Source organism: Lactuca serriola, chromosome 8 (genome assembly GCF_051521515.1).
Source record: "Lactuca serriola cultivar US96UC23 chromosome 8, Lser_US96UC23_V15, whole genome shotgun sequence".
Lineage (NCBI taxonomy): Eukaryota > Viridiplantae > Streptophyta > Magnoliopsida > Asterales > Asteraceae > Lactuca > Lactuca serriola.
In genome coordinates this window covers 188,122,999-188,133,046 of record NC_136415.1, presented here as the reverse complement: position 1 = coordinate 188,133,046, position 10,048 = coordinate 188,122,999, and positions in this window count along the sequence as shown.

The following is a 10,048-nucleotide window of genomic DNA, read 5'->3' as shown; positions in this document are numbered from 1 at the left end:
ACCTGGTCTCGGAAGCGAGTTTCCGAAACCAATTGCTTGTCCCTTGAAGGAATTACAAAATCTGACATTTATGGGAGATGTTTCGAACATCAAACATTTGGACACCCACGTTTCTCCCTTGTCACCCCTTATTGAGACTTCTGACCACTTTGCGTCCTTGATTCCTGAGTTTCAACCAATTGTTGTCAAGTGTCCTGATTCCACACCTCTGCAGGCTCTAAAAAATCTGGACCTGAATCGGACCATGGAATTCCATCATAGTGTTTCAAATCACATAGATCATGTTCTGAAACAGAATCCTCCTAACAAGTGTGTTGTTTAGGAAATAATTCATGTGACAACCGAAACTGTCACCTCTGAGTTTGTATGGGCATCCTTAGATGATAACATTGAAACCTCAAGCAATGTCTCCTATGATTCTTGTGAATCAAATTCCTTAGTAATCTCTAAAATGACCTTAGTGCCCATAAAGCCCAAGTTTGGAAATCCTTCAAGTGGTCAATCATCCAAGTCAACATCTGATCAAAGAAGGAAACCCTCCTTCAACCGAAAATATATCATTAGTTCTAAGAAAGAAGAAAAAAATGCTCTAAAAAAGGAAGTTAGGTCTAGACAAAACTCTAGATTTCTTGAGAACTCCCAAAGGATTGACTCTAGAAATAACAGAAAATATTTCTCTCAGAATCAAAACACATTTAGTCCTGTTAAGATTCTCAAAAGACAATCTAATCTTCCTTGTCAGTCTGAACCTAAGGAAGTTATCAAACACACTCCTAAATTGCAGGCATCAAGTGCTCAACCTGTTCGAAATGACTCTTCTCAAACCTTTTCATCAGTTTTTATAGCCAAAGCAGATGGTACAATTTTCAAACCTTAATCCTTTTCAAAATCAAATGTACCATCAAACAAAGGAAGAATTTTAAAGAAATCAATTCCACAAAAATCTTCAAATAAAAAACTTGTTTTGAAAGTAAAAAATCCCTTGACTCCAGACGTACCCGCTGCTCTGGAGGTCACACGTCCGAAGATGGTAGTTCTGAACCATCATGTCATTGAGTATGATTATTGGATATGAGAAAACAATGAGCTTTTGTTTGTTTCCCAAAAGAATTTCAAAGAAGTCATCTAATAAATCTGTTGTTCATAAGTCTCAGTCAAATCCAATGCAAGTTCCTATGTCCCAAAAACTCACTCAGAGCCTAAAAACTCCACTACTCACTAATTTTGTAGGCACTCTATGCTTCGGAGCAAGAAATAATATGGTATATTGATAGTGCTTGCTCCATGTACATGACGAAGCAGAAAGACTTTCTACAAGATCTCAAACTTTCTCCGAATGCGAGCTATGTAACATATGGAAAGAAATCCAACTCTCAAATCAGAGGTTATGGCATCCTCACCAATGCAACTTCTCAATCTCAAACGTGGCATATGTAGCTGGTTTAAAGCACAATTTGATCAGTGTAGCACAACTCACTGATTCGAATCGTCATGTGGAATTTTGCAAGAAACACAGCTATGTGATGTCCAAAGACCGGAAGGAATACTTTATCAAGTCTAACCTCAACAAAAACATGTATCCTCTTGATATCAACATGATCATTGGCATGCCTTAGCTCTGCTTCCTTTCAAAAGTTGTTCCTGGCGTCAGTTGGTTATGGCACCGAAGACTTGCTCATTTAAGTTTCAGATACAGGAATCACATTGTCTCTGGTGAGATGGTCCGAGGTTTTCCACTCCTTAAGTTTGAAAATGATCACGTGTGTGTTGCATGTGAGTGTGGAAAACATTCTATGAAATGTCAACCGATCATCATTGAAAATTCTATTTCGTAACCATTAGAGATTCTGCACATTGATTTGTGTGGACCATCAACTATAGAAAGTCTGCATCACAAGAAATACATTCTTGTGATTATGGATGACTTTACAAGGTTCAGATAGGTCTTTTTCTTAAGGCGTATGTCCGAAACTGCTACAAAACTCATCAATTTTATCAAAGGAATTGAAGTCCTCATCAAACTTCATGTGCAACAAATCCGAAGTCATAATGGTTCGGAATTTGTGAACGCTACTATCGACAATTTACTCATCGAGAAAGGCATTGATCACAACCGCTTTGCTCCTTACATCCCACAAGAAAACGGTGTTGTCAAAAGACGCAACAGAACCCTCGTCGAAGCTGCTCGATCTATGCTTAACTTCGCTAATCTACCACTCTATCTCTGGGCTGAAGCCGTGTCAACCGCGTGCTTCGCTCAAAATTGAAGTATCATCGATCGACGACTCAACATGACACCGTACGAAGCCATGAATGATTAAAAACCAAGTATATCTTTTCTTCATGTCTTCGGATGCAGATGCTTCATAAAGAACAATCGTGATCAATTAACCAAGTTCCAACCAAAAGTTGATGAAGCAATTTTTCTTGGTTACTCCACAAAATCAAAGGATTATTGAGTTCTCAATCGACGAACTCAAGTTCTTGAAGAAAGCATTTATGTCACTTTCGATGACAATTTCGTTCAGAATTATTGTCCCACTCATGTCACCACCCACATTATGGAGTCTGATGCTCTTGGGATAGGATGTCTGAACCGCCAAAAGGTCTATGAAGTTGACTATAAGTCCCTGTTCGGACCCTCAGAAATAGCTATTGATTTGGAATCTCGATCAAGACACACCTCATCAGCCGAAGTTGCGGTCTCTCAAAATGTTTCCAGTACGACTCCCACATTTCCTCCATTTGATTCCGTACCATTTCAACGTTCACAGGTTGAGGAGGATAACGTTCAACCTTCCCTTGAATCAAATGTGGATGGATTCCAAGATGCAACTGCTGAATTTGACTCCAATCCTATCAACAACGATGTTGATGTAAATTTCTTCGATTTCCCATCTGATGATGATTTCAACCTACCCGGTTCCGAAGTTTAGGGGGAGCATCATCTAGAAGTTCAAACTATTCAGGGGGAGCAACACAACCCCATTGTTGATATAGGATCTTCTGCTGCTGAAGAACTTCCGGGACTACATGTCTGGACCAAGGATCATCCTCCGAACCAAGTAATAGGAAATCTAAACGCTGGTGTTCATACTCGTTCTGCCACAAGTGTTCAAAATGAATGTCATTTTTTGACATTTATCTTAATGGTTGAACCCAAATCCATCAAAGAAGCTTTAGAACATGTTGATTGGATTACAGCCATGTAGGAAGAATTATTTGAGTTTGATAGAAATGAAGTGTGGACTCTAGTTCCCCTTCCTTCGGATCACCCAATTGTTGGTACTAGATGGGTATTCCAAAACAAGTTAGTCGATGCAGGAGTTAGCATCCGAAGTAAAGTAAGGTTGGTAGCCAAAGGATTTACACAGATCTAAGGACTTGATTACGATGAGACCTTTGCTCCACATGATCATCTTAAAGTCATCCGAATCTTTCTTGCTTATGTTGCTCACAAAGGCTTCAAGGTTTACCAAATGGACGTCAAAAGTGCCTTTCTAAATTGTGAACTTGATACTGAAGTATATCTTCAACAGCCTCCCAAATTCATCAATCTATCATTTCCTAACTACCGCTACAAATTCTGGAAGGCGGTCTATGGCCTTAAGCAAGCTCCTCGCGCTTGGTACGAGACTCTCACTGATTTTCTCAAGTGTTCTAGTTTCCAAAGAGGAATTCTCGATCCTACTCTGTTCCGAAGGTCTAATGGAAAACATCTTATGCTTGTCCAAATTTATGTGTACGATATCATTTTTGGATCCACAGATTCATTAATGGTTGTTGACTTTGCCAAACTAATGATCAATTGATTCCAAATGAGCATGAATTGTGAACTAAGCTTCTTCCTAGGTCTTCAAGTTAAACAGATCAACAGAGGAATTTTTATTCTCCAAGAAAAGGACATTTCGAAACTTCTCAAGAATTATTCAATGGACACCTATGCCTCAACTAAGGTACCTATGTGTTTCGGACACATGATCTTTTCGGATCCTTAAGGTGTTGTAGTTGATGAGAAGAATTACGGAGGAATGATTAGATCTCTTCTCTATCTCACAACAAGTCGTCCGAACATTATGTTTTCAACATGTTTGTGTGCCAGTTTCAAGTCAATCCAAAAATGTCCCCTCTTTTGGCTGTTAAGAAAATATTCTGGTACCTCAAGGTACTAAGAATCTCGGAATCTGGTATCCAGCAAATGAAAGTTTCCTCCTTCAAGCCTATTCTGACTCAAGCTATGGTGTTCTTCAACTGGACCGAAAGAGCACATCTGGTGGCTATCAATTCCTAGGTGGTCGTCTGGTTAGCTGGTCATCAAAGAAACAAAACTGCATTGCACTCACAACAGCCGAAGCAGAATACATTGTTGCTGCCAGCTGTACATCTCAAGTTCTTTGGATGAAATCTTAGCTTCTAGACTATAGTTACCGTTTTCAACGTGTTCCGATCTATTGCGACCCAAAAGGTGCGATTGCAATTTTGCATAATCCGTTTCAGCACTCCATGACAAAGCACATTGACATATGGTACCATTTCATAAAAGATCATGTTCTAAATGATAACATCGAACTTATTTTTCTTCCACCGATGATGAAATTGCTGATGTCTTTACTAAGGAATTAGACGAAACCAAGTTCAATGGTTTTTTGAACAAAATGGGTATGATGATGCATGATCCTCAATTCTTTCAAGAAGCTTGCACTCTCTGATGGAAACATCGAAAAGTATAGTTGATTCCGAAGAAAAATCATTTCATAGTTCGGAACTATTGTCTCTCAGAATGAAAAGGATCATTTATGTATATTTTGTTTGACCATCTCTTGGAAGTTTTAAGATGTACTACTCACCCCATGTCATGAAAGTCCAAAACCAATATAGTTACATTGGTACAATTTTGTCACCTCGGAACTTCCTTTATAAGGTCCTCTCGGAATTCAAATCCGGAACAGTAATAAATTCTTTCTATCCTTTGCTCCGGAAATCTTTTTCAAATTTTCATTCTGGACATTTGTCTCAAACATTTTTTCGGAATCTTATAACAATTTTCCCTTCGGAATCTGTTCAATATTTTACCCCGGAATCATTTCAAGAATTTGTGCTCCGCAATATTAAAATCTCTCTACGGAATTTCAAATCTTGCTCCGGAAAATCATCTCAAAGTTTCACTTAGGACTCTTTCATTTTAAAAGTTATCCAGACCTGTTTTTCAAAATCACTTTGTTCTGGAATCTACGTCATAACCATCCGGAGATCAAAACTTCCGAAATCAATCATCTGGAAGACCAAAAGTTTTTAAGGTGAAACGTCTTTTTTAAATGTTTACTTTTCAAAGATGCTTATCATGTCACCCTTGAAATTCGTGCCACGTTTGCACGTTTTATAAAGCAAACATCCCATCGCCGTATGACAGTTTCTATTCTTTACTTTTTTCCATAGTAACCTTTCATAATCAACATACAACTCATCCGAAAAACGACAACACAATAAATGTGACCCATTTCCAAATCCGAATTTCATCATTGCCTTTTTCTACTCGACTCGTTTCCATCACCTATATAAACCCTTTTAAAACGTCCTTTATCTCTTTACACGCACAAAACTCTCCAAAACTCTCTTATCTTCTTCTGTGTTCTTGTGTTCTTCAAGCACTCATCTCACCTACAACAATGGTGTCATCTTCATCTCTATCAAAAATCGATCAAACTACTCAAACTACTCAAAATGCTCGTAAAATTGTTGTCAAGAAAAGTCATCAAAGGGATCATCGTCTTCACAATCGTCTGAACCATTCCTCAGAGACATGACACAACTTTTCTCAATGAATCCCATGGATTTCGATGAACCCATAAGAGTGAGGATCAAGTTCATTTGCTCATCATTCTATCTCCATTCCACTCACTAAAATCCCAGAACCGCCTCTTCCACTCCATCTTCTACACACAACATTCACAAGGATTAAGATCGACGATGGGGTTCTCGAAACCAAACTCACTGGTGATCACATTGTGCCAATCCACAAATCGACATTTCTCATATCAATCGGAGTTAGGGAAAACCCCAAAGGTTTCCAAGTTCAAGAACCAACTGCCAAGGAGTTTCAACAGTTCCTAAACCACATAGGGTATGATCAAGAGTATAAGGCAAAGGAGTTCAAGAAGTCAGTCGTTTCTGGTCTTTGGACCCTTCTAATGCACTTTATCATTCGTGGGCTGTTCGGAAAGCATGGTGGAATGGACACCCTTAGCAAGGAGTGGTTGTATGTATTTTACAGCATCTTCTGTGGAAAAGATAATGCAATTCATCTTCTGGAGGTGCTATGGCAAGATTTCTGGAAGTTTGCCATAAAGCGCAAAGACAATGAGATTTCAAACCCTAGGTTTTGGCCCCTAATGATCCAAGAGCTTTATAGAGAAAGGTCTGAATCTATCCTTGTCTCTACAATTTCGAAATAGGTATATGTCCCTTTCAAAATTGTTAAGAATTATCACATTCCGGACCAATCTTCTTTTGGACCTTTAAGACGTTTACCGAAACACATGTTGGCTATAATACCTTCCTGATCCATTCACTTGAAACATCACTTGGAGACTTCAGTTATGTACGACCCAGCACAACCTGCCCCTGTCCCCATTGAGCCCACTCCAGAAGAGGCACATCCTACCGTGTCTGGTGGAAAGATAAAGAAGTCAGCCAAAAGGAAGACTTCTCCCTCAAAGCCAAAAGCCAAAAAGAGAACTAAAGACAGTTCCTCCTCTCAAAAGGATGGAGCCCATGACCCTCCGGCTGACTCTGGCCATTCGAACACCCCACCAACCCACTCATTCGAGGTACACCTCGATGTTTCAGAATCACAAGCACACACTTACGAGGAGTCTGCACATAATCCACCCTCACCTTCCCAAAAAGGTGATGCAGATATTGAAAAAAGATGCTTGCCCCCTAGAACAAACCCACATGTCAAATTTGATATCCCAATTTCTTCCACACAAGCACAGTCCGAAACTCCTATTCCAGACCCCAAGCACTCGGAGGCTAGAGCAGTCCCTCCAACCTCTTGTGCCACAACTGGTCTGATACCCGGTAAGGGTACAGGACGACCAGGTGCTAATGACCCACAATAGGAAGATTATGTTGATAGGGCTCACACAAGGCATCCGGAGCTCACTCGATCTCAAGTTGAAGCCATTTTGATCACAATGAATAAAAGAGTCATTTAGAGCAATCAACCCTTTATTGCTCCTACCGACGATGAAACTCATCTACGGTTCACTTATGGAGAAACTCCCAAGACTCCAAATCATGATTCTATTCATTCTGATCCGGATGAAGAACTTTCAGAAGAAGTGATGCATAATGATGATGGTGTTACTGTTGCTGCCACTCAGGTGATGCCCACTGTTCGATTTCAATCCAAGCCATTTTCATCAAAATCAGCTTTTGATTTCGGATCCTCCTCATCTACTCATGGTGATGAAACAGATTCCACTCCTAAACTTCATGATGATGCTGCTACCAACAAGCTTGGACCTTCGGTTCCTCCAATCAATTCAGAACTCAACAAAAACAAGCCTCAAAATTTGAATTCGGACACCGGATCTTTCGCAGGCAATTATATTGATCCGTTTGCCCTTCTTTAAATCCAAACCAATGTCTTTGACACAATGAAGAAGTTTGATACCATTGAGGCTTCTGTCGCTGGGCTTAACACCAAAATCGATGAAAAAGTTTCCGGACTGGATTCTAAGCTGGATGTCATTCTCTAATCCATGTACGAAGCCAACAAGTCCGGACCCACCATTGCTGAACGTGAAGCTCAACTTAACTAGCTTATCTCTCTGCGACTCAAACACACCATCGAAGAAGTTGAACAAAAATATGATGTTTCTGTCGATCACTACTTGGATACAATCACCCGGATGCTGAAGGTACATGATGACCTAGTCGCTGCCACCAATGACCTCATCACAAAAACTCATATTCGTCATGAGAAATAGATTCAACGACTAGAGAAAGAGATTCGGAAGAAGGACGAAATGAACCTGATAATGCAGCAAGTTCTCCTCAAGCTTCTCAGAGCCTATTGGAACATTGTGGATGTTCTGAACAATAAGTTTGATGAAATACTATCAGTCCTTCAGGAGCTGTTTAATCATCTTAAAGCTCAGGCTCCCACTGCTGAAGCCTACAACACCCTAACCCTTCAACTCAAGACCAGCTTTCAGAAGGTGTTTGATAAAATTTCAGATTTGAAGGAGTCTCTTGTGCTTGCGCCGGCCGCCAGTTCCACCGTTGCAAGAGGGGGAAAAGGCTCAAGTTAACCATGGAGAACTGCCTCGGAATATCAGCTATTAGATGAAGACGAAAATTCCGATGATGAAGTTTAAGTTCTTTCTGGACTTCTAGGAAATGATGATGACGATGATGATGAGGATGAAGATTCACTTATCACAAATGCAGTGTTAGGTTTGCAAGCTCCAAGGAACTTCCAAGCTAAGGTGCTTACGGAGGAAGAGCAAAGAATTTGTTCCGCAGTTTCATGGCCATCTACACTGTCGGATGTTCTTAAAAGAAGTATTCAAATGGCTAAGGCTAAAATCAAATTAATGGTTGACGCCTTCCGGGCCATTTCATCCATGTTGCCACCAATCCCTGCTCCAAAAATTGTTCCGATTGATGAAGGTTCTCCCCTCCGGACTCCAGACGATATTCCGGAAGAACCTCTTCAAACTTCTGCTCCGGAATTCACCATTGATGAAAACATGAAACATATCATCTCGGCACTCAGCAAAGACAAGGGTAAGAAGCCCATCACTGAAAGCTATCAAGCTCACTACTCCTAGACCTCCACCAAAGAAAAAATTAGGATGGTCTCAGGAGGAAATCAATAAAGCTCTAGAGGAAAGCATATGGATTCAGGCGCTCAAAGATAATCCCAATCCGATGCGGGGTATCTCTCATCTATGCCGAGAAGGAATACTCCATGATTTGGACATAGTACCCTTCATGTACTATGACATCCTTACAAACGATTCTAAACAACTTGATCTACCTCTCTCTCCTTACAACAAGTTCTACATCAAATTTGCTCCTCTTCACCCTAATGATAATCCAGAACTGATCATCCGGATTGAGTGTGAACGACTGAAAATCTTCTACTCCAAGAATGCGTATCCTCAAAAGGAAGTGTGGTCGAGGAAAAGGATAACGAAGATCTTAGGGTTTGTAAGGAAGATTTTAAAAAAATTTAAACTCAACAGTGTACTATTCTGGTATTACATCTTCCGGAATAAGCAAACCTATTGCACCATTACTGATGCCGATTTCCCTGCAATCAATCCGAACGACATTTTGACCATTGCTGCACACCTCCAGAGTCTTCAAAATGATGACCTCAGCATGGGAGCTTACCACGCTGCCTTAAGTTTCCTTAAGGATTATGTTACTAAATTTTGTCAATGCGACTATGAGCTGGCACACCTGTTCGGAACTGAAACCTATCTTGCCAAAATCGACTACGTTCTGCCAGAAGCCAAGTTGCTAACTGAAGGGCCTATTGTTGAGCCGGTTCTAGGGTTTGTTTACAAGATAAGAAAGACAAACAAGAAGGACGTCTTCAGAGTCATTGACAAACATCTGGTTCCAACTAGATCTCTTCAAAAATTCATTGGTTGTGCATCCAGGTCTGATGCTCCTAAACATGTCAAGACAAAGATTGTGAGTCAAATGCAGTGGTATATCGAAGTTAGAGATTGGTTATTCAGAGCATACACTTTTATCAAGGAAGAAGCAAACTGAGCTGACCTGATTGCTTAGTTCACTTACAGGGAGATTGTTGGAACCTAATGTGAACCTCTAGCATTCTCCAACCTTTTGACAGTTCCGAAGTCAGCCTCAGTTCCGAAATAGAATTGGTGCGGAATTAGTATGAAGTTTGAAGAATAGCTTGTGTCAGGAGAAGAAGTCCAGTTGAAGATATTCCGAACGTAGTGAAGGCATTCCGAAATGGAATTTGTGATCGGAATGACAATATGGCCGAATCAATATTTTG